The 24,930-nt window shown below is 32.3% G+C and overlaps 1 protein-coding gene across 20 annotated transcripts in view; it reads right to left on the minus strand.

Annotated features, from left to right (window-relative positions):
- The window catches only part of LOC141454477 (uncharacterized), a 185,317-nt gene that overhangs the window by 15,316 nt on the left and 145,071 nt on the right, over nucleotides 1-24,930 (minus strand). Inside the window, exons 1-2 of one of the 20 annotated variants that reach the window (XR_012458729.1) lie at nucleotides 8,643-9,206; nucleotides 41-173 (exon numbers count right to left, since the gene is read on the minus strand). The exons of 15 other annotated variants lie outside the window; for them this stretch is intronic. The gene's annotated coding sequence lies outside the window, so the exon portion shown is untranslated. Of the gene's footprint in view, nucleotides 1-40; nucleotides 174-8,642; nucleotides 9,207-24,930 lie in introns of those variants that run through there. 4 more of the 20 variants (XR_012458727.1, XR_012458728.1, XR_012458726.1 and 1 more) reach the window with 4 other exon arrangements.

Here is a 24,930-nt window from a genome sequence, read left to right on the forward strand (position 1 = left end):
TTTAGGAATAAATATTAAAACTATATCCAAAAATGAATACCTTTTCTTAATGAGATTGTTCCAAAAATTAATTTAATAGATAAAATAGTAATTAGAAACCAATTAGCTGTGATGGAAAATGTAGCAGTTTTTCCTTTGAAATGTGAATCAGCAAATCTCCGTACAACCTTTATCTTTAAACAAAAAATTGAATTTTTAACTAGTAATAATTAATTATATTCAAATTTTCATTCAATTTACATTTTACTGTTAATTTAAATTTTAACAGAGTTTTCACTGGAATTACACTCTACTAGAACCAAATTTCCAACAATTCCTATCCCCAACACTTTATATTAATTAAAAAAAAACCTCCAAAATAACACGAAATAATTATTAAAGAAAATAATAATGAAATAAGTTACTTATCTTCATCTTTGTAGGATGTTAAATTTTCATTTCAATAAGTCACATTTAAAAAAAAGGTCTCTTTTGGAAAAAAAAAAAATTAAATGGGCGAGCAAGCACTGCTTTAGAATTAATAATAATTATTTTATACTGATACCATTATCTTTCTTCAATTTATCAATGTTAATTTATCTTTGCGAAAAAATAAAATAAATAATAATAATAATAATATTATTTTAATTTGCTCAGCCTCCATTTAATGATTTTTTATTTTTAAATTCAAGCTTCCCCTCACCAACCCTATAATTTCGTAAAATTTAAAAATAAATAAACTGAGAAATTAAGAACAAATTGTGGTTTTCTCTTTTTCAAAAAAAATAAAAAAAGGTGAAATAAAATATTTACTTACGTAATTAAATTTAACAATTTCATTTTCATTTTTTTAAATAATTAAATAATAATTAGAATCCTTGTTCTATTTAGTTCAATCAATAGTTTTCTACTTTTTAAATGAATAAATTAGATCCAATTTAAATAATAGATAATCATTTCTTTCATCTTTAGAAAAGACACATTAATTAAATTATAATTTAAAATTCAATGTAAAGTTTTAAGGCAGCCATTTATTTTTCCCTTTACTTGTACTTAAGAAAAGAACACAGCCTTTATAAACCTATTACGTCACAAAATAAATCTAAAAGCTTCCTTTTATTTGCTAAATACTTCCTAAATAAAAGATCAATTCTGATTGGTCCACGTATGTACATAATGTTCATCCACATAAAACTTCAACTTCAAGTGACAATACAAAAAAATAATCCCTGAATATTGGGTTTATTAATGCATAAATTTAAAAAACGACCATATCAGAAATTCTTTTTCATTTTTTTACAATAGAATATGTATAAAATTTCTAGTTTAAAAACAATTTTTTTTTTAATTGAAGCTAAGACAAGAGGCTGTTGTAGCAAGTGCAAAGCCCCCTTCTCCTGCCTGCTCTGGACCTGTGAAGATCAGCCCTGCTGTAAGTCGTTTTTTTAAATTAATTTATAGGAAAAATTTCTCAATTCCCATCTAATTTTACTTAAAACTTGTTTATTGTGTTATAAGCTTCAAAGTGATATATAATTTTATACATTTCACCATTGATTGATATTAGAAAAATGTGTTTAAAGAAAATTCAATTTGACTGAGAGAATCCAATATGGCCAGCCAAATTGAATAAATTAATTAATAGGAAAAATTTCCCAATTCCCATCTAATTTTACTTAAAACTTGTTTATTGTGTTATAAGCTTCAAAGTGATATATAATTTTACACATTTTACCATTGATTGATATTAGAAAAATGTGTTTAAAGAAAATTCCAATTTGACTGAGAGAGAATCCAATATGGCCAGCCAAATGGAATTGAATTTCATTTTTTTAAAATTGCTTTTTAAGCTTGTTATCACAACTTCCAATCCCAAAAACTTTCTAAAAATGTTCAATCCATTCAATATTAACTATTTAAAATAATTTTCTTTTTTTATTTAAAAAAGTGAAAATCGGCCTATTGCGCAATCATCCGTGAATTTTAATTTTAAATTTTTCCCCCATTTTCTTTTGCAAATTCTTTAATAATCCAACTAAAAAATGTTCATACTTTATCCTTTTATAAATTTTTTGCTATAATTTAATGGATTTATTCAATTTTCTTTACAAAAAGGAAATCGGACCCATCACGCAATTTTCCGCAAAATATTTTTTTTTTTTAATAATTTATTTTTTCTTAATAATCCAACTAAAAAGTGTTAATACTTCACCTTTTTATTAATATTTTACAATAATTTGCAAGAATTATTAATTTTTTATTCAAAAATCTAAAATTGGTTTCTCACGCTAATTCCCGTAATATAAAGATTTTATTAAATATTACTTTCTCTCCCTAATTCTTTAAAAATTCAACTAGAAAATATGAATACTTATTCTTTTTATTAATATAAAATGTCTAAAATTATTTCAGAAAAAATAGGAGCAGGAAAAAAATATAAAACAAATCCTAAAAAAGCCCAAGGTAAGATCCAACATTTAAAAAAAAAATAACTTTTTAAGTATTTTTTAAAAATTTAAATTTTTTGCAGTGTTTAATAAATTATATATATAAATTAATGCACTTTTATTAATATTTAATTCTAATTTCAGATGGGAGCATTTTTCTATTGCAACAATTTGGCTAATTTATTCGACATGGAGAATATGATCCTGATTCATGCCTCAAAAGAGTCGCAAAAAAAAAGTATCAAAGTAAGTGGAAAAGAACTATTTGATAAATTTAAGTTTTTTCTATTTTAATTTTTAGAATTTTCAGAATTAAAGTGGTCATTTTGTAGACCCTTACATAGTCTGATAGTATTGCAACAATTGAAATTTTAGGTCTGTCCATCTTAAAATTGTTAAGTTTCGATTTTGTCTCCCTAATTCTTAAAAAATCCAAATTTAAAATGTTTGTAATTCACCTCTTTATTAATATTTTACTATAATTTGCTACAATTATTAATTTTTTATTCCAAAATCTAAAATAGGTCCCCTCACGTTAGTTTCCGTGACAGAGTTTTTTTTTAATTTTATTTTGTCCCGCTATTCTACAATAATCCTAGTAAAATGTGTAAGTACTCAATCTTTTTAATAATTTCATGTGTTTTCTAATTATTTTTATTTTTTCAGAAAAAGATAAGAGCTCGAGAAAAGAAAAGAAAAAGTTTTTCTTTAAAAAGAATAACCGAAGGTAAGATAAAAAAGTTATGCCTTTTTTACATATTTTTAGAAAATTTAAATTTTTTAAAATTATTTTTTACATTTAATTCATTTCAGCGTAATAAAAAAATAAATAATTATCTATATATTATATTTTGCAGTTTTTATTAATATTTAATTCTAATTTCAGATGGGAGAATTTTTCTATTGCAACACTTTGGTTAACTGATTCAACATGGACATATGATCCTGATTCATCCCACAAAATGGTCTCAAAAAAAAATGTATCAAAGTAAGAGGAAAAAACTATTTGATAAATTTATGTTTTTTCTATTTTTTAAATTTTTTTTTTTATATAGAATTTTCAAAATTAAAACGTTTTTCTTTCAAGAACCTTAGATTGTCTGATAGTATTGCAATAATTGAAATTTTAGGTCTGTACATAATGTTAGGATTGACTGTTAAGTTCAATTCTTAACTGTTATGGCCTAAAATAAGATCAATTTTGTAAACTAAAAAACAATCATTAATTTTGAAAATGGATATATAAAGAAATAAGAAAAAAAAAATAGAAATAATAAAATATATATCAATTAGTCAAAATTTGACTTGCCAAGGATCTGTAAAAAAAGAATTTTCTTTTATTCCTTAATTCTATTGTTTCAAGAACAAATTTCCTTGAAGTTAAGCGAAAATAGAGTTGGTAATTTATTTTCATTTCCAAATTGGAAAATCCAAAATATATTACCATCTCATTTTAAGTGGAAAGTTTTCCATAACTTTGCCACAAAGACAGGACAACACTTTGTTGTTGAAACGTTGGTAATAAAAAGAAATATCCTTTCTTTTATTGGCTGATCCTCATCAAGATTTCTTTTATTACTATGTACGTACTTTTTTTTTAAATACATTTTGTGGTTACCTGGGCCTCCTAACATCTACTTTTCCCAATGATAGCCATTCATTCACACAGGATTGTTCTGGAATAATGTACGGATTTATCTAGAGCAATCTGATCTTAGGTAGCCCAGATGGTCAAGATCTGTCGTTAGCAAAGAAATTTATTTCATTGGGGGAGGGGGGAGAGTGATGCGACCGGAACCATCGGAAATACTCGCCAAGAGTCTGGAATTATAGTTTATTTTTAATAATGGTTTTTATTTTTTTCAGATAATTTTTTTTATTAAATAAATATAAAAAAAATTATAAGTACACCTTATTTTTTTGTCTTTTTTGTTATCTAATTATACTTGAATTTGCAATATTTCGATCTACCTGGAACAACATAGCTTAGATTTGTTGCCTTTTTTCAAGCTAAGTAATTTCTTAGTCATATTTTTCTAAAACAACTTTCCTTATTTTTTAAGATGAATCTTCTCTTCTACTTGAAAATCCTTAATTATAATATTCTTTTTTTTTTGTCACTTAATGTACTATAGAGTTTTCTATTCTGTATTAATTCCCTTCATGGTACGGTGCGCGTCCCATTCGTGCCCAATATTCTAAGTTTTCATTTTTTTTCCCTTCCGAAGTCTGAGTTGATTCAATCTATGGGAATGAATCATACCCTTAAAGAATGGATTAAAACAACCAAGACTCAGATGGTAAAAAAAAACAACCTGGAATACAGAGCACTAGCAGGATTCACAAATAGAAATTAAAAAAATTTAAATAACTACAAAAAAAAAAAGAATCAAAAGAAAATGGAATACTACAGAAAAGGATTATCGAATAGTACAGTGAGGAATTTTTATTCTCAAATAATAAGGAAAATTATATAGAAAAACAGGATTAAGAACGTTAACTCTGCTAGATAAATGATCAATTACATGATTTTCTTGTTCTATTTTTTAATATTGTTCTTTTCAACATTTAATGAATATAGAAATAAATTTATTTAACAAAATAGAAATTAAGAATAATAAGAAAGGGTGGCCTAAAATCAAAATCCCCTATTTTCCAAAAAATTAATAGGAACAGGCAGCTGCTGATGGAATGGCTGAGGAAAACTGAAAAACTACAGAATCTGAATTGCTTTCTCTTTTGATTTAGGGGATTTTATTATGTCTATCACACTTGCAGCCATTTATATTTGTTCATGAAGTGTACTTTTATAAACTAATAAGTTATAACAATTTTTAAATTAAATTTATGTAGGATAATACTAATCATAATTGCAGTAAAAACAATTACAGGACGGCTTTCTCTTAGAATTAAACCCACTTCAAGTTGAATACCATGTAATATACCCATAAATATGCACCTTATCTCCGAGAGCTCTCATCTTGTTTTTACGAAAAAGTGATAGTTCATTTATTTTATGAGTGGGAAGATTGAAGTTAAGAAACAAAAATCGGTAAATCTTTACAATAGCCCACGGAGGTGTGGCCTAATGTCGAAGTGATTCTGATTCGCTGTTACCATATAACCCGCCAAATTCAAATGTAAATATAAAAATATTTCTTTATTTTATATTTACATTTAAATTTGGCGGGTTATATGGTAATGGCGAATCAGAATCACTTTGAATTATTAATTCAAGATTGATAATTTTATCTTAAAAAAATTCGTGGGGGCTGTGCCCCCTGATCTATTTTTTATTTTTATATGGGGGGCTTCGCCCCCTAAACCTCCCTCACTACCCAACTAATCCACACACAACTCTAATTTGTAATTCAGACACATGAAAAACAAAAGAAAAGAAGCCTACCTTATTCAATGCAATCCCTATCCTTCTGTTTCTACACTTTATTTACTCCCTTAAATAATGCTCTCATTTGATCGCCCATGGAAGAATGACTCCTTTTCATACTTATCACACCTCGGACCTACATATCTATTACTAATGAAACCAACACCCATTCAAAATTTTGAAACTTTCATCTCCATCCTCACTCAGACTACATTCATGCTTTAAATAAAAGAAAAACTGTAGATTTTAAACGTTCATGTTTTATGAACTTTCAAAAAAACGCACCTAAAGTTACACAAGGGCCACTGGCGGGAACTGATAATACGTTGAAAAGGAAGTAGTGATGGGCTATTTGAGCGGACTCGTTCCATTGGAACGAGTCCGATGGTGGAACGAGTTGATTCAAATCCCTATTTTTAAAAAAAGTGATTCCGCCCCGCCCCAAAAAATTTAGGCAAATAAAAATGAAAATGAGGCAGCAGAAGGTTTGGAACGATTAAACATAAGAACAAATGTCACGCAATTTATTATATTATTATATCATTAAATGTTAGCTTTCCCAGTTAATAACAAAACTATATTTCTTTAACACACATTGAGTACTATCCCTAATTTCCAATTGCTCTGATAAATATAAAATTAACAACGTAATACAAATATTAACACAAAAATAGGCTAGTCAAATATAAATTAAAGCAATGCAGTTTTGTCATTATCTAGCTTGACCACTAGAAGACTGGAGTTAACTTACTTCAAGAGTATTCAAGGTAGAGAAACGGAAATGGGTAGGAAATTATTCCATAAAAATTCTAACCCTTCAAAATTATAATTACTCATAATATTTATTAACTAAGAATTGAATATCAAGCTTTTAAAATATTATCTTATTGTTTTACAAAAAGAAAAAGCTGTGTGCTTAATCTTAAACTTAGCGCTGGACACTCTTACTCTCATCTTCATTGGCGTAAGCTTGAACGTGTACATGTCAGCTAGACGGTCAAAGTAAAACTGGGCCAAAATTTAGTATTACCTAACTGGTTTACTTAGTGTAGTATCCCTCCCACTCTATCACCTATTTCACAAACATTCATCGATTGAAAATATTTTTTAGTTAAATATTCGTTTCATTGGAATACAAAAAACATTATAACGCTTTCTTAAGATGATTTGAATTTTTAAAATTTGTTTTTGTCCATTACTCTTATAAAATACGAAGAATTTCAAATAAAATATAATATACAAACACAGAATGATCTAGTGTGCAGGTGGAGTCAGTCGTAGTTACCATGACAACGGAACCGTTAAACGACTCCGGCCCAGCTCTAGCATTTTCATTGGTTAAATCCACTGGAGTTGGTGGAGTCGAATCCGGAGTGATTTAAATCCTTTTGAAACCGGACTCGTTCCATTTTTTCGTTCACTGAATCTAGCCAATAGAAATTGCTGGAGCTGGAACCGGAGTTGTTTAACGGTTCCATTGCTATGGTAACGAGGACTGACTCCACCTGCATACTAGATCATTGTGTTTGTATATTATATTTTATTTGAAATTCTTCGTATTATATAAGAGTAATGGACAAAAACAAATTTTAAAAATTAAAATCATCTTAAGAAAGCGTTATAATGTTTTTTGTATTCAAATAAAACGAATATTTAACTAAAAATTATTTCCAATCGATGAATGTTTGTGAAATTGGTGATAGAGTGGGAGGGATACTGCAGTAAGTAAACCAATTAGGTAATACTAAATTTTGGCTCAGTGTTACTTTGACTGTCTCACGGTCATGTACACGGTTAAACTTACCCAATGAAGATAAGAATGTCCAGCGCTATGTTAAAGATTAAGCACACAGCTTTTTCTTTTCGTAAGATAATATTTTTAAAGCTTGATATACAAGTCCTAGTAAATAAATATTTCTTTATTTATGAGTAATTATCATTTTGCTTGAAGGGTTAGGATTTTTTTTATGGGAATAATTTCCTACCCATTTCCGTTTCTCTACCTTGGATCCTCTTGAAGCACGTTAACTCCAGTCTTCCAGTGGTCAAGCTAGATAATGACTAAACAGCATTGCTTTAATTTTTATAATTGACTAGTCTATTTTTATGTTAATTTTTGTGTTACGTTGTTAATTTTATATTTATCAGTGCAATTGGAAATTAGGGATAGTACTCAATGTGTGTTAAAGAAATATAGTTTTGTTATTAACTGGGAAAGCTAACATTTAATGATATTTTTTAATAAATTGCGTGACATTTTTACTAATGCATAGGGTAAGTACAGAGACCGGAATCGGTGAACGAGTTGTTGGAATCGATTCCAACCCTGGAACTGATTCAAATCCAACGAGTCCAAAGACGGACTCGTTCTGCCCATCACTAAAAGGAAGCAGTCACTTTGCAGTAAGTGTACTGCGCATGCGCGCTAAACATTTAATAGGCAAAAAATTCAAAAAAAGTATCTACAGCACATTAGCGCGAAGTTGAAAAATTTAAAAAGAATATATTGAACATTGGCGGGAAGTAGTTTAAAAAGTCAATGGTAACTGTGTTGTACTGCGCATGCGCTTGAAATAAATAGGCCACACCTCCGTGGGCTATTGTAAAGATTAACCCAAAAATCTACCGTAAGTTTACTTCCAATTGTGGGACTTCACTAAAAACCTAAGTCCTATTGTGAGGTAACCGGACACGTAATTAACAGTTTCGAGTTTCTGTAGTTATAAATTTGTTTAAAAAAATCAACTTATTCGACACAGGAAACCCTAAAAGTATATTTCCAGTGAAAATTCAATATAGAAAATATAAAAAACAAAAACTAAACTTACGTGAATAATTTTCCTTTGTGGCTATTTCCAAATTGTTGAATTAGAATAAATTTTAAATTTGTTGATTCCACAGCCAAATCCATAAATTGTATTATCCATTCATTTTGAATAAAACTAAACAATTCGTGTATCAAAATTTTTAAAAAACAAAGCGCAATTTGAAATCACTAATTCACTGAACACATTTGCATAACCTCACCAGTATCACACTAGTAAAAAATGCCTCTGAAGGCTTTGGATAGTAAAAAGAGTGAATTCCACTAATAATGATAATAATCACAATATACAAAGCGAATAATTTTTAAAAAAATAACATAGAACTTAAAAAACTTGACATTTCAACAAACTTTTAACAGGTACCTCACAACACTCAGCTACGTAATAAATCAGAAAAATAACTGCGAAAATAATATCCCCACTCCAGTCATAAAGTGTTTTAGTCGTACTATTGGATAAAAACACGTTTATTTCTCTATCTTTTGACCTAAGTCCTTCTTAGTAAACCATCAAATTAATATCATCTTTTCTGTTAGTAATAAGAAATAAGGGAACTACAGACCTTGTAATAAAATTAAGAAAATACATAGTCTCCAGGATAATTCAACCTTTTCTCTTTTCTACGTTTAATTTTGGAAAATACCTCCTACTCTAAAGTTATAATTTACAAACACATTCAGATCTTTTATTGAAATTTACAACTGCAACAATTGTTGCAAGTATGTTTGCTACATGATAGCACTTTGTCAGAATTATTATGGTGAACATTTAACTTTACTGCTATCATGATTAGAGTAGATCGCGAAGTCATCTCTTCAATCTCCTTGGAGCATTACCTGGTAAAGGCGCAAATGGATAGGTGTTCGGTTTAAAAGATTTAGTATGACCTGCTGTAGAGTAGTGAAATTTTGAAAAAACGAGTTTTCTCCTGATCTTTGAGTGAAAGGGATTTTGTGGTCATAATGGTTTTCTAATGTGAGGTTAGATACATTAAAATGGTATTTTTTGACTGTCAATACTTGATGCTTTGAGAATTGGATCATTTAGTCGATCACCATACTTACAATGCCGTTTGACCAAAAATAGGGCGTGGTTAAAAAAGTAGGTATAAGACTTTTGTTATTCAGGTTGAGGGCGATGGTTAGTTTCTTGCTTTTTCAGAGTTGTATGGGGGGGGGGGCTCCAGGGCAACCATTTTGTCTGGCTTCAGTCCAAGGTAGCGTATTTTGACTACAGTTGGTATGGCAATTGGCTGATGAAGATGAGGGAAACTTTTAGTTGAATAATTTTTTGCGCACTTCTTTTCACGTCATTTTTATGTAGGATTGGTGGTAGTCTTCTTTCTTTCAGAATCTATATAATGATAAATATATTTTAAAGTTTTAATGCACAAGTTCGAAATTCAAGGAACACAGTATGAAAAAGTTAAAGGAGTGTTTACACCAAATTTTTTATTTCGCAAATATAGCTCAATATTTTTTTCATATTGCAATCGTGTCTAATTTTGGATATCGATTTTCACTGGGAATTTGAAGGACCCTCTCTCTCTGAAAAAAGTGCATTTTCTCTCAGTGTGTTTTTTTTTTAAAAATAATTTAATTTCTTTTCCATGGAGCTTTGATTTATTTCCCACTTGAGATCTATTCTGACAATGGGTTCAGCTACGCTCCCTTCTCTTCCACACTCACTCAATCTCTCTCTGTCTTTTCTTTCCAAGAAAAATTTCAAAAAAGAAAAGCACCCTTCTCCATCTTGGTTGTACTGAATTAATAGGAAAAACACTTTTCTTTCAATGGCTAGGTGAGGGAAAAATTGCATGGTTAGCTCTTCACATTTGAAGCGGTGAGATTAAAAAGGAAAACATTCCCACTGACCTAATTTTTGGGGAATAGAGAAAAACTTCATAGCAAGCAAACTATAGCTTTAAGGCTAAAATGTAGAATTGCAAATTTGTTCATTGTAACTATGGTAACAGTACTGTGTAAGTGTTTTTGGGTTATATTCAATAGTTTTACCCTGAGAGGCAAATCAAACTGTTGCAATGTTTTCCTTTTTAATCTCAATACAAAGAAAGGATAGAAAAACCAAATAACCACCTTTGTTTTTTTTCAAATTTCCACTATTTATAGACTTAAACTACGAAAGTATTACAAACTTTTTTAGATATTCGAGGCCTGTCTAAAAAGTATCCGACCTTTATTTTTCCCTCGCAACATAAAGACGATAGCGCGGCGCCACTGTACTCAGTAAAGGAAGACACCTTCATGCGCATCTGTGAATTTTGTCACCGCCTTCCAGCGCGTCAGTCGCTGCCTGTGGGTCGCTGAGTGCGGTGCTACACAACATGTTCGTCGCATTACCGATTCGCTCTCCAGATTTGCTCTCCAGACCTTTGCTCAACACGTTCAGTCATCTTGAGAGAAACGGTAATGCGACGAACACGTTGTGTGCACCTCACTCAGCGACCCACAGGCAGCGACTGTCACGCTGGAAGGCGGTGCCTATTCTCAGTACAATAACATTTGAGCTAATGCTAAGCGCCCTGGTGGCCAAACATTCTCAAAACTCCCCATTGAGGTTTAAAAGGAAAACATTCCAGGAATATTTTCTTTCTTAATCTCAGTCAAATATTTAAGGGCTAGTTATGGCATTAGAATGTGGAGGGATTTTTGCTTTCTTTACCTCAACAGATGCGTTTAGGTATAAACAACAAAATGGCTATTTCAACTCATTTTGTCAAAAAAGTGGAATGTTTTCCTTTTTAATCTCACCGCTTCATTTCTTTATTGATAGATGCTGCAGAACTGCATACTAACGATGTCTATATGCTAAATGTAATACTATTATGCTTGGCAGCGCTTCTCTTGAGCACTTTATAAACTACTCTCGTAAAATATAAAACACATGTTGCTTTCCAAGTAAATAATCTACAAATATAAAATAATTATTTTTTAATCTTGGAGTTTTACAAATAATGGCGTGCTTATAATTAAATGTAAAGAACAATGAATGATTCGTTTAAGATTCTCTCCCCAATGTAATTAGTTGTTGCTAAAAAAAAAAAATCAAAAAAGTGCTGAAAACCTAAATCTAAATTCACAGAAAAACCACTCTCATATTCTCCTTCTACTCTCATACTCTCTCTCTCTTACAGATTCGCCAAAAAATATTAATTTTCCGTGAGTGAGCCTCTGAATTAGCAGAGAAAAATAAATTAATATAAATTCATGAAAATTTAGAGGGGAAAAAAATCTTTTTCTGCCAATAATTTTTTTTTTCAATTAACTCTTACATCCCTAGTAAGGGGAGGATTGTGTTGGTGTCAAATTGCAATCACCATTTGTCTGAGTTTGTGTGTGAGACAATGAGCTGTTAGAAATGCTAGAAAGTGAAAACCAAAGAGCCACCGAATACCGGGAACTCTGCATGGGAATCCCAACAACGCTGATTACTTAGCAAATCCCTCCGCCATGTAGGATGATCTTATGATAAATGTAAAACTTTTTAAGAACTCGTTGGGCTAGACATTTTAAATATAAAAATTTATGAGGGCATTTTTTTTTTTCAAATGCTTGTGTTGAAATTAAATGTTCATGTTAAGATCTTCTACCCAAAATTAAAAAATAATTTCTTTTTTAGCAGATTTTTATTTAAAATATTTTATTATGTCTGTAAAGCAATTTAATTATGCATTTTATTATATACATATTTTTTTAATTTCAGAAGTGCGGTAGTGTTAAATTTTCGGAAGTGATTGCCACGTGACTACGATATTTTCTGGTTTCAACAAATAATTTTTTTTAAATAGTGCGTTCATAAAAATAAAAGTAAAAAAAGAAAGTATTTCGGTTTTTCAAAATTCCGTCACAAAAAAAAAAGAAAAAGCGTTACAGTATTTTTGCGTTCACATATCTTTTTAAACTGTGTCAAGTGTCCAGCAATGATGAGGATGTGAAGACATCAATCCAGTAACCTGTCATTCCAGCCTTCAACAGGACGTAAGGAGTTGATAGTGGTTCCATATATATGTGGCAGTTCTCTTAAATGAGATATAAACAAAAAAACAAAAACAAATACTATAATAAAGTAAAAATACTACAAAAATTATAATTCCAATACGCTTTATTTATTTGTTTGTTTAATATATTTTTTTCCACAGGCTTTTAACGTTTTATGTTGTATAATATTTTTAATATAGATTATTATTTTTGGGAGCAGCTTGGCATCGTTTCGAATCAAATATCATTTATACTTTTAACGGCTTTCGAGAATTTCTTAATCGACCATTACCGATAGAAATCAACTAAACAATTAATTTATTAATTTCTAGGTGCATGATAATTTTTATTAATTATTTATAATATTTTTTTTTTTGGAATTATAATTATTTAAATTTATACATTTATATGGCCACTATTAACATCCTTCTTCGGAACTTCCAAGTTCGAGTGAAGCAGAACAAGTAAAAGATAAGTATTTCTTCCTTAATTTTATTTGTTTATTTTGTTATTAATATGCAGGCAAATTAGGATATATTCAAGAGAATATAAAAGGTCCTCTGAGTCTGCGATTCCCAAAAATGTCATCAGATTTGGGATCAGGGGAATGAAGTATACAAATAATTCGTGCTTCAAATTGCATTTGTTTTTTCTTTTCTTTTTTTTTACCCTTTGCATGGAAATTTCACCCAAGTGGGGAACACAGTTTTGCCCCATCATTCCCCGTAGGAGTAGGAATTACAGCCACACCCTCAGCAGACCTGTTAAACACAATTAAAAAAAAAAATAAATACCAACTTTGGATGGATTTATTTTTGTGCGATAACGGTCTGTTTGTCTTGAGGCCATCTTCTTCTTCTTTTTCTTCCTTTGGTGCAGGGCCTTTGCCTCCTTAGTAGGAAGTCTCAATCATCTTTGCCCGTAGCTTTGCTACTCCACTGACTGACCGCCCATCATCTGCAGATCCGCCTTCGGATCCTACAGCCAACCATAATCTTGGCCGACCTTTAAGACTTCCTCCTCCTGGATGTCCCCCATAGACTTTTCGTGGGCCTCTCTCTACACTCATTTTGTGAAGGTGACCTCTCCCGTAAACACCGCATCCTCCCAACTTTGCCATAATTGTTACAAATGTAGATGTGACAAAAAAGGTGATTTTAGTAAATGTATAGTACCCTATTTATGAACTTAAAGAAACTCAGAGGACAAACCGGAAACAAATAATAGGTGTTTTATTTATTTATGTTTTTTTATGTATATTATTAGCTTTTTAAAATATTGTACGCACAATTACATAAATGTCAAGTTTAATGATTTACACCCACATAACAACTTAAGCAGTTCACAAACGTACAATTAGAAAGACAAAAAACTTTGTTCATAATACCATAAATAAACAAATAATTTTGATTTAAAATTAGCGTACAATCAACATATCGGTAGATTCAATTGTAAAAAGAGAATAGTACGATTTTTAGTCATGTTACTTCCTCCTTGTGGGATTCTAAATTAATGTAACACCAGCAGTATAATACGGTCCAAAACGGTAATGAAATAGCTATGCACTACTAATGTACTACCATCAGAATGATAAAACATTTTCACTTCGAGAACTAGTACCTTACTACCGTTCTATGTTAAAGAATAACTGTTAGGAAGATACAAAGTACCAGCTTACATAAAATGGGAAACAATTGAAACAATATTGTTGGATAAAACGTCAATTTTAATACGAATTCTTTAAAACAAGCGTGTTATTGCGAGATCATGTTTAACGATGTTGCACCAATTTAAAGAAAATTATATCAACTAGAAATCAGGCATTAAGTTATTAGTTTCATAATACTAAAAAGACGAACCGCAAAATTAATATAAATTCTTAATGAGAACCGGCGAAATCGGCGAATAAGATAACTGAAAAGTAAAACTTAAATTCGGCAGTACGATACAAAGCACCATAGATACTTTTGTAAACATTTAGATACAATGTCAGCGCATCACCGTCACGTTAATAACACACCGCTGTAGGGCCAGTATAACGAGTTGAGGAATTATATTAGGAGGTCACCATCACCATGATACCTCACCACTTTTTTGCCAGGGTTCCGCACTTGGATACAATGTTAGTGTATCTCCAGCAGGTTGATACAACAATTTTTTATTGCGAGTTTGATATTACTAGGGTGTCACCAGCAGGTTGATACCACTCTCTTTTTATGCCAGCGTTACGCGTTTAGATATAATGTTAGATTATCACCAGCAGGTTGATACAACAATTTTTTATTGCGAGTTTGATATTACTAGGGTGTCACCAGCAGGTTGATACCACTCTCTTTTTATGCCAGCGTTACGCGTTTAGATATAATGTAAGATTATCACCAGCAGGTTGATACAACAATTTTTTATTGCGAGTTTGATATTACTAGGGTGTCACCAGCAGGTTGATACCACTCTCTTTTTATGCCAGCGTTACGCGTTTAGATATAATGTTAGATTATCACCAGCAGTTTGATACAAAAATTTTTTATTGTGAGTTTGATATTACTAGGGTGTCACCAGCAGGTTGATACCACTATCTTTTTATGCCAGCGTTTCGCATTTAGATATAATGTTAGTGTATCTCCAGCAGGTTGATACAACAATTTTTTATTGCGAGTTTGATATTACTATGGTGTCACCAGCAGGTTGATACTACTCTCTTTTTATGCCAGCGTTACGCGTTTAGATATAATGTTAGTGTATCTCCAGCAGGTTGATACAACAATTTTTTATTGCGAGTTTGATATTACTATGGTGTCACCAGCAGGTTGATACTACTCTCTTATTATGCCAGCGTTACGCGTTTAGATATAATGTAAGATTATCACCAGCAGGTTGATACAACAATTTTTTATTGCGAGTTTGATATTACTAGGGTGTCACCAGCAGGTTGATACCACTCTCTTTTTATGCCAGCGTTACGCGTTTAGATATAATGTTAGATTATCACCAGCAGTTTGATACAAAAATTTTTTATTGTGAGTTTGATATTACTAGGGTGTCACCAGCAGGTTGATACCACTATCTTTTTATGCCAGCGTTTCGCATTTAGATATAATGTTAGTGTATCTCCAGCAGGTTGATACAACAATTTTTTATTGCGAGTTTGATATTACTATGGTGTCACCAGCAGGTTGATACTACTCTCTTTTTATGCCAGCGTTACGCGTTTAGATATAATGTTAGTGTATCTCCAGCAGGTTGATACAACAATTTTTTATTGCGAGTTTGATATTACTATGGTGTCACCAGCAGGTTGATACTACTCTCTTTTTATGCCAGCGTTACGCGTTTAGATATAATGTTAGTGTATCTCCAGCAGGTTGATACAACAATTTTTTATTGCGAGTTAGATATTACTAGGGTGTCACCAGCAGGTTGATACCACTCTCTTTTTATGCCAGCGTTACGCGTTTAGATATAATGTTAGTGTATCTCCAGCAGGTTGATACAACAATTTTTTATTGCGGGTTTGATATTACTATGGTGTCACCAGCAAGTTGATACCACTCTCTTTTTATGCCAGCGTTACGCGTTAAGATATAATGTTAGATTATCACCAGCAGGTTGATACAAAAATTTTTTATTGCGAGTTTGATATTACTAGGGTGTCACCAGCAGGTTGATACCACTCTCTTTTTATACCAGCGTTACGAGTTTAGATATAATGTTAGTGTATCTCCAGCAAGTTGATACAACATTTTTTTATTGCGAGTTTGATATTACTAGGGTGTCACCAGCAGGTTGATACCACTCTCTTTTTATGCCAGCGTTACGCGTTTAGATATAATGTTAGATTATCACCTGCAGGTTGATACAACAATTTTTTATTGTGAGTTTGATATTACTAGGGTGTCACCAGCAGGTTGATACCACTCTCTTTTTATGCCAGCGTTACGCGTTTAGATATAATGTTAGTGTATCTCCAGCAGGTTGATACAACAATTTTATATTGCGAGTTTGATATTACTAGGGTGTCACCAGCAGGTTGATACCACTCTCTTTTTATGCCAGCGTTACGCGTTTAGATATAATGTTAGTGTATCTCCAGCAGGTTGATACAACAATTTTTTATTGCGGGTTTGATATTACTAGGGTGTCACCAGCAGGTTGATACCACTCTCTATTTATGCCAGCGTTTCGCGTTTAGATATAATGTTAGTGTATCTCCAGCAGGTTGATACAACAATTTTTTATTGCGAGTTTGATATTACTAGGGTGTCACCAGCAGGTTGATACCACTCTCTTTTTATGCCAGCGTTACGCGTTTAGATATAATGTTAGATTATCACCAGCAGGTTGATACAACCAATTTTTATTGCGAGTTTAGATATTACTAGGGTGTTACCAACAGGTTGATACCAATCTCTTTTTATGCCAGCGTTACGCGTTTAGATTTAATGTTAGTGTATTACCAGCAGGTTGATACAACAAATTTTTATTGCGAGTTTAGATATTACTAGGGTGTCACCAGCAGGTTGATACCACTCTCTTTTTATGCCAGCGTTACGCGTTTAGATATAATGTTAGATTATCACCAGCAGGTATACAACCAATTTTTATTGCGAGTTTAGATATTACTAAGGTGTCACCAGCAGGTTGATACCACTCTCTTTTTATGCCAGCGTTACGCGTTTAGATATAATGTTAGATTATCACCAGCAGGTTGATACAACCAATTTTTATTGCGAGTTTAGATATTACTAGGGTGTTACCAACAGGTTGATACCAATCTCTTTTTATGCCAGCGTTACGCGTTTAGATTTAATGTTAGTGTATTACTAGCAGGTTGGTACAACCAATTTTTATTGCGAGTTTAGATATTACTAGGGTGTCACCAGCAGGTTGATACCACTCTCTTTTTATGCCAGCGTTACGCGTTTAGATATAATGTTAGTGCATCTCCAGCAGGGTGTTACAAAAATTTTTTATTGCGATTTTGATATTACTGGGGTGTCACCAGCAGATTGATACCACCCTCTATTTATGCCAGCGTTACGCGAGTTATATATTTTGTACCGTTAGGGGCTTTTTTAAAAAGAATAATTTTTATTTAAAACACAAGTCCTTTATTACAATATTAAACTGATATATATAAAATAACGGTTACAAAGATATCAAGGGAAGGGAACTTCACTACTGATAGGTTGAACGGAACTTGGACAAAGTCTGGGCAGAACTTAACTCGGGCAGCGGTTGGACAGAACTGGCTGGCCTGGCCTGGGTGACGTATTTATATGTTTGAAGACTGCTGTTATCAGAGGAAATATATTTATGCTGAGTCTCGAGGTTTCCTGTATATAACTCCTCCCTCCTTAAGTTTTTCGTGTCCTCACGAAATTTGGAAGTGTGAGGAGTTCATCGAATTTGGAGATGTTGTTGGTAGGCTGCCATTGTTGATGTACGAACTGGTGGCAGGGGAGTCACTGAAGCATCTGTTGAATTATCTTCTGGTTGCTGGGGCTCACTTCTATTAAAGAGTTTTACAATTTTATAGATTTTTCTTCTATAACGGATGAATAGATGAGTGATTGAGAGGCAGAGAGCTATGATGGCGATGATGAATAAAGTTGTAGTGTAGTCTGAGGTGGATTCCTCTTCTAGTTCCTCTAGGGGTAACATTTTAATATTTAAGTAGTGAAGGTCAAGGAAGGAAATATTAAGATGATCATATTGATCAGGGATAGAAGGATTAATTAACATGTGCTCGAATTCATTATAGGTATATAAAGGTTTACAGTTAGTTACTTTTTCATTAATTTCTAAAGTTAACAAAGCAATGTTCTTAATGCTAACTGTAAGACTTACATTGTTTCTATCAATGTTTACAGTAGGGGTTTCATATACTAAGTATTTATTTACGGCTTCAACATATTTTATGAAAGGGTTAGGTTTGGGTATATTTACCTTTTTACATTGGCTTTCAATGTAATTATTTAGTAAGTTATTTATACATTCATTATGAATGATAGTGGCATTCTTGCAATAATAATTGTTTAATAATAGTTCACAATGAGCTGTGTATAGTTTGTTAGTTTTCAGGACTAATGAAGGGGAAGTAATTATAGTAAAGGTCTGATTCAAGTGATCATAGGGATAGGACAAAAGAAAATAGGTTTCCGTTAAGGGGGATTTAATTGGGAGTTGGACTTTTATTTAAATTGGTAACTTTATGAGTTGCCACTAGTTCCAGGCTTAGGAGAATCAGGAGGACGATCATTTTCGTTCTTTTGTGTGGTTGCCTGCGAACAAGAAGGTTCACGTGAATGATTTTCAAATTTTCTAGGGCGTTTAAGTTGTGAGGGGTGAATTTTGGTTTTCTTGGTTTTGCCAGTTAAGACTTTTTGTTTAGTTTTATCATATGTTACTGATTTATACCTTGGTTTAGCTTTGTTTCTATTATGGGTTTTTATATAAATTTTTCCTGGGGGAATTTCTACATTTTCTCTGTTTTCGTTTAGTAAATTGGTTCTTTCCTCTTTTTCCTTTTCTATTTGTTCCTTAATTACTTTATGTATGAGTTGTTTTTCTTTGTGATATTCATCAGTTTGAATTTCAAAAATGGTTGTTTGTTTTTGTTCTGTAAGAGTTGTTATGCCAAAACTGATTTCATTGGGGCTAAGTTTTAGTGTACTATTTGGAGTGTTGTTATATGCTATGGTTGCTAGCTTTAGAGTTTGATTTAAAGGTATCTTAGGATCTTCGATGCGGATCAGATTAAGTAATTCTATAAAGGTTGAATGAGCTCGGTTAATGAGTCCATTGGAATTATGGTGGTGTGGAGTGGTTAGATAAAGGGAGATATTATTATAATTTAAGAAAGATTCGAATCCTTTATTGGCGAATTCTTTACCATTATCAGCTTGGATTTCGCTGGGTGTAGGGAAGTTACTAAGGTAATCTCTTAATTTATCAATTACTTCTGTACTATTCGTGGAAGTGATTATGTAGGCTGTCATTCGTTTTGAAAAACAGTCAATTATAGTTAATATTAGGTGATTAGAAAAGAATAGGGTATCAATTTGAAGTCTTTCAAAGGGTCTGCTTGGGGTAGGTGTTATCTGGAATTTTTGTTTTGGAGGATTCCTCTCATATTTAATTTGTTTGCAGGTGTCGCAATTGTTAATTACTTCTGTGATTGTATCTGTCATACGGGGCCAATAATATTTTGTTTTTAATCTTTTATATATGTCGTTTATTCCTCTATGGCATGTTTTACCGAGGTGATGGTTTTTAATTAATTCTACTTGGTCTTCCTTTTCTTCAACATCTATGTTAATTTTAAAATATCTTTTTATACGGATTGTGGGGTATGTAGTTGTTACTATATCTTTAAATATTTGGAATACATCATTTAATATATTGTTCATTACTACAGCTTGATTAGAGCAATAAATGCCGTATGTGGTGTTGGGTTTTAGGAATTCTAAACAATGTTTAGTGAGTGTCTCTTTATGTGGCCATGCTACTTGCCATATTAATCTGCTTCGATTGCCGAAGTATGTTTTTCTTTTACTGTTGGCAGGATTGCCAATGTTGATATGGATTTGATGTTTTTCTGTGTTGACACATTTGTTATTATCTGGGAGTATAATTATTTGATTCGGGACAATATCTGGAGCAATTTCTCCGGAGGGAATTTCTTCATTTGTAAGGTCGTTATTCTCTTTTGGGGAATCTGATTCATTTGATTCATCTAATTCATTTAGGGTTTTTGATACTAGTTCATCGAGGTCTATAGGGTCTGAAGGTTCACACCTTTCTTCTGGGGGATTGATTTCATCCACTATCTTGGAGATTTCTTCTTCTCTTGGGGATTCTAATTGTTCGGTTAATGTTTGCTCAATAAATGGGGACTCTAAAGGATCAAAGGGGTCGATGTCATCTAAGTTTTCATTTGGATTTAATAAGGGTATGTCGTCTAGGGAGTCTTCACTGCTATCATTCAAGAGGATATTTAAGGGGATAGGATTTCTTGATAGCGCGTCGGCTACATAATTGGTTTTTCCGTCTACGTGTTTTATTTCAAAATCATAATCAGAAAGCTGGGTTTTCCATCTTAGGAGTTTAGCACTAGGGGTTTTCATATTATGCAAATACTGTAAGGGTTTATGGTCTGTGCAGATGATGAAATCTCTGCCGTACAGGTAGGGTCTAAAATGTTGACAGGCCCATACGATAGCTAACAGTTCTTTCTCTATCGTACTTAGGGCTTCTTCACTTTTATTTAATGTGCGGGATGCATATGAAATTGGGAGATCTTTTCCTAATGTGTTCTGGGATAGGACTGCTCCTATGGCGTAATTAGAAGCATCTGTGGTTAGGGTGAATGTTCTGCTGAAATCAGGGAATTGCAGAATTGGACTGTTGATTAACATATTTTTAAGTTTATTAAAGGACTCGATGTAGGCATCGCTTATGTCAATGGATTCACTATTTTGTCTTAATTTTTCAGTTAGGGGTTTAGCTATCTTCGCGTAATTTTTTATCATTTTCCGGTAATATCCGGTGAGGCCGAGATATTGTTTAATTTGTTTTTGTGTTTTTGGTATGGGGAATTCTTTGACTGCTAATATTTTATTGGGGTCAGGTCTAATTCCTTCTGAGGAAATGATGTGGCCTAGAAATTGAATTTCTTTTTTGAAAAATTCTGTTTTGTCAAGTTGGACTTTTAAATTGTGGTTTTCTAATAGTTGGAAAGTTTTCTCTAAATCTGCGATATGTTCGTTGATTGTTTCCGAAAATACTATAATGTCATCCATATAAACTAATATATTTCTTGTATTGGCAAAAATGCTGTTCATTGCCCTCTGGAAGGTAGGTGGAGCATTTTTTAATCCGAAAGGCATCCTGAGGAATTCATAGTGACCAGAATCTGTGCTGAAGGCGGTTTTCGCTATAGAATTAGGTTCCATTTCAATCTGGTGGAAACCAGATGCAAGGTCAATAGCACTAAAGTATTTGGCATTGCCTAATTGGTTAAGCAGGTCTTCAATATTAGGTAAAGGGAATCTATCATTTATCGTTTTTTTATTTAAATTTCGGTAGTCAATAACTACCCGTATTTTCTTTTTACCGGAAGCATCCTGTTTTTTGGGCACTACCCATATAGGGGAGTTGTAGGGAGAATTGGAGGGACGTATTATTTTGTTATCAAGTAGTTTTTCTATTTCTTCGTGTACTAACTCCTTGTACACAAATGGGTATCTATAGTTTCTAGAATATACAGGTGCCTCATCTTCCGTTCTAATTTCATGTTTAAGAAGGTTAGTTGAACTGAGCTTATCGTTCTCGAGACGTATTATTTTAGGGTATTTGGATAGTAGGTTTAATAAAGGTTCTTTTTCATTGGGGAGCATATGTTCTGTTCTTATGAGTTTTTCGATCTCGTTTTGGGATATGCTTTTGTGTTGTGTAATATGTAGTTGGGTGTTATGATTTTCCGAATTTTCTATAGGTATGGTGACGCCAGGATATGTTATAGTATTAGTTCTAAAATTGAGAACTAGGTTGAGTTCAGTCATGGTGTCTTTTCCTAGAAGCATGTTATAGTCGTCTGAGAAAGGAAACACATAAAGCTTAGCGGTATAACTAATTCCAAAGTGAGGTTGTAAATTAAGGGTGATATAAGAGTTTCCGCTTTTGGCTCCTGCTGGAGTTATTATGGAAAAATGTTCAGAGTGAACGGTTGTATTGGGGGGTATTGACGTTGGTGTAACATAATTTCTGGTTGACCCAGTATCAATTAGCCATTTGTATTGAAGATGGTCGCTACAATAAGGGAGAGTTTTTACTTCAGGTTTGCTACCGGACTTACACTGCTGGAGTTGCCGTTGTCTAAAAAAGATTCGAGTTGGTTTACTCTTTCTGTTAATTGCTGAATCTGGGATTCTTGTGCATCATGTGTGGTCATGTGTAAGGGAGCTGGATTTTTTTTATGGGGGTTCGAAGGTTTTTGATAATTTGGGGGTGGTCTCGGTTCACGAGGTTGTTGATTGTAGGGAGGCCTAGAGCCATTGCTTTTCCATGGGTCTCTGGAATTATAGTGGGAGTTAGGGAAAGGTCTATGCTGAGTTTGCGTTTGCATTAATGGGGAAGGATAATTTGAGGTCGAAGGAAAACTGGGGTTACGATAACTTGTTGGGTTCTGCTGGTATCTCCTTTGAGGAGGATTACGAGGTTGTTGAGAAGGGGATCTATAAGATGATTGGGGTTTCGTATACAATTGGTCAATTAGGAACATACATTTAGTGTTTAAAGTTTCTCTTAATTTTTCTAAAGACGTAGGATTAAAGGTCATTACATGATTAGACAATTGCCATGGGGTAGTTGAATAGAAATGGTGGATAACTTCTTTTTCTAAGTATTGCATAGAAGTTAATATAATTTCTTCACTAATGCCATCAATCATATATTTGGCATGGATTAGGTGTGTTATAGATTCTAAACGAGTTAGGTAGTCGGTTGGGAGTTCTTTAAAATGGGGCTTCATATTATAAATTTCGGACTTTAATGTTTCGAAAGATTTTGAACACGAAAAGTTTCTTTTTAAGATGTCTAATAATTCTTTAATAGTGTGGATTCTTTTAGTTAAAATTAAGGATTGCGCGGATCCTGTGATTTTGGCTTTTATTTTATTAAGGAGAAGGTATTCATTAGTGGAATTTTCTATAATGTTGGGTCTACAGGTTACGTTATAAACGTCTTCGACTGTTTGAGTAAAGTATAATAATTCATAAGGGTCTCCGTTAAATATGGGAATATGATCATAATCTTCTTTTCGTAAAGGGTGACTAATACGTGGTAATGAAGAGCTTGTGTGGGAACACGGAGTCTGAGTATCCGTTTGGTCATAGGGGGTAAGGACTGGGGGTAGCAGGTCGGAAGTGTTAAGATTAGTATGCATTTTATACAGCTCAAGTGATTACAGTATAAGACAGAGTTGTATGATTAAAATATGTTGATTTGCCTTCTTCTTATCTGTTAAAAGAATATTTATTCAGTTATACTGATTTGCTTTTTTTTTCTTTATCTTATCTTATAGGGGCTTTTTATAAATTCTTTATATCCGTTACACTTCTTTATAAAGATATCTTAGTCTTTATAATCTAATAATTATTCGAGAACTTATTTATTCTTTATATCAATTATACTTTCTTTTTATTATAAGGATTAATAATTATATGGGGACTTATTTTATTTTTACAATATATCAATTATGTTTCTCTTTTTGGGACTGGGACAATTAATACTGCCCTTGCCTACTTTATATGTTTTTAATTTATTGTTTCGGCAGGGTAATCAAGGGGATTTTATAATGCTTGGGAAAATATATTGTATATGTATAGGGACTTTTTCTTTACAATTATATAATTCTTACTTAGGGGAATTTATTTCTTCTACTCTTTCTTTTACTTACAATTATTTTATTCTTATAGGAACAGGGATAATTAATACTGCCCTTGCCTACTTTATATGTTTTTAATTTATTGTTTCGGCAGGGTAATCAAGGGGATTTTATAACAACTAGGGGAATTTATTTCTTTTGGAGATTTTTTAGGGACAATACGAAAATGCATACACTATTTGATAAAAAGTACATAAAAATCTTAAGACAAATGCATAAAAGAACTAATAAAAATAAGAATAATAAAATAATTACGGCTTGAGTTCTGCCCACCTGATGTTGAATGCTGAATAGATGTTGACCCAGAAGTCTTCTGCTCTCTCGCTCTCAATCACTTTTGGTACGATGTTTTGGAAATTATTAAATTGTTTATGGACTTAAAGTCTCTGCAAAATAGGGACCGTTTATGTCACTTCGAGTCTCTGCAATCGGGCGCCAGTTATATATTTTGTACCGTTAGGGGCTTTTTTAAAAAGAATAATTTTTATTTAAAACACAAGTCCTTTATTACAATATTAAACTGATATATATAAAATAACGGTTACAAAGATATCAAGGGAAGGGAACTTCACTACTGATAGGTTGAACGGAACTTGGACAAAGTCTGGGCAGAACTTAACTCGGGCAGCGGTTGGACAGAACTGGCTGGCCTGGCCTGGGTGACGTATTTATATGTTTGAAGACTGCTGTTATCAGAGGAAATATATTTATGCTGAGTCTCGAGGTTTCCTGTATATAACTCGCGTTTAGATATAATGTTAGATTATCACCAGCAGGTATACAACCAATTTTTAGTGCGAGTTTAGATATTACTAAGGTGTCACCAGCAGGTTGATTCCACTCTCTT

Source organism: Rhodnius prolixus, unplaced genomic scaffold, assembly GCF_049639745.1.
Source record: "Rhodnius prolixus isolate KJV_2025 unplaced genomic scaffold, Rpr scaffold_9, whole genome shotgun sequence".
Taxonomy (NCBI): Eukaryota; Metazoa; Arthropoda; class Insecta; order Hemiptera; family Reduviidae; genus Rhodnius; species Rhodnius prolixus.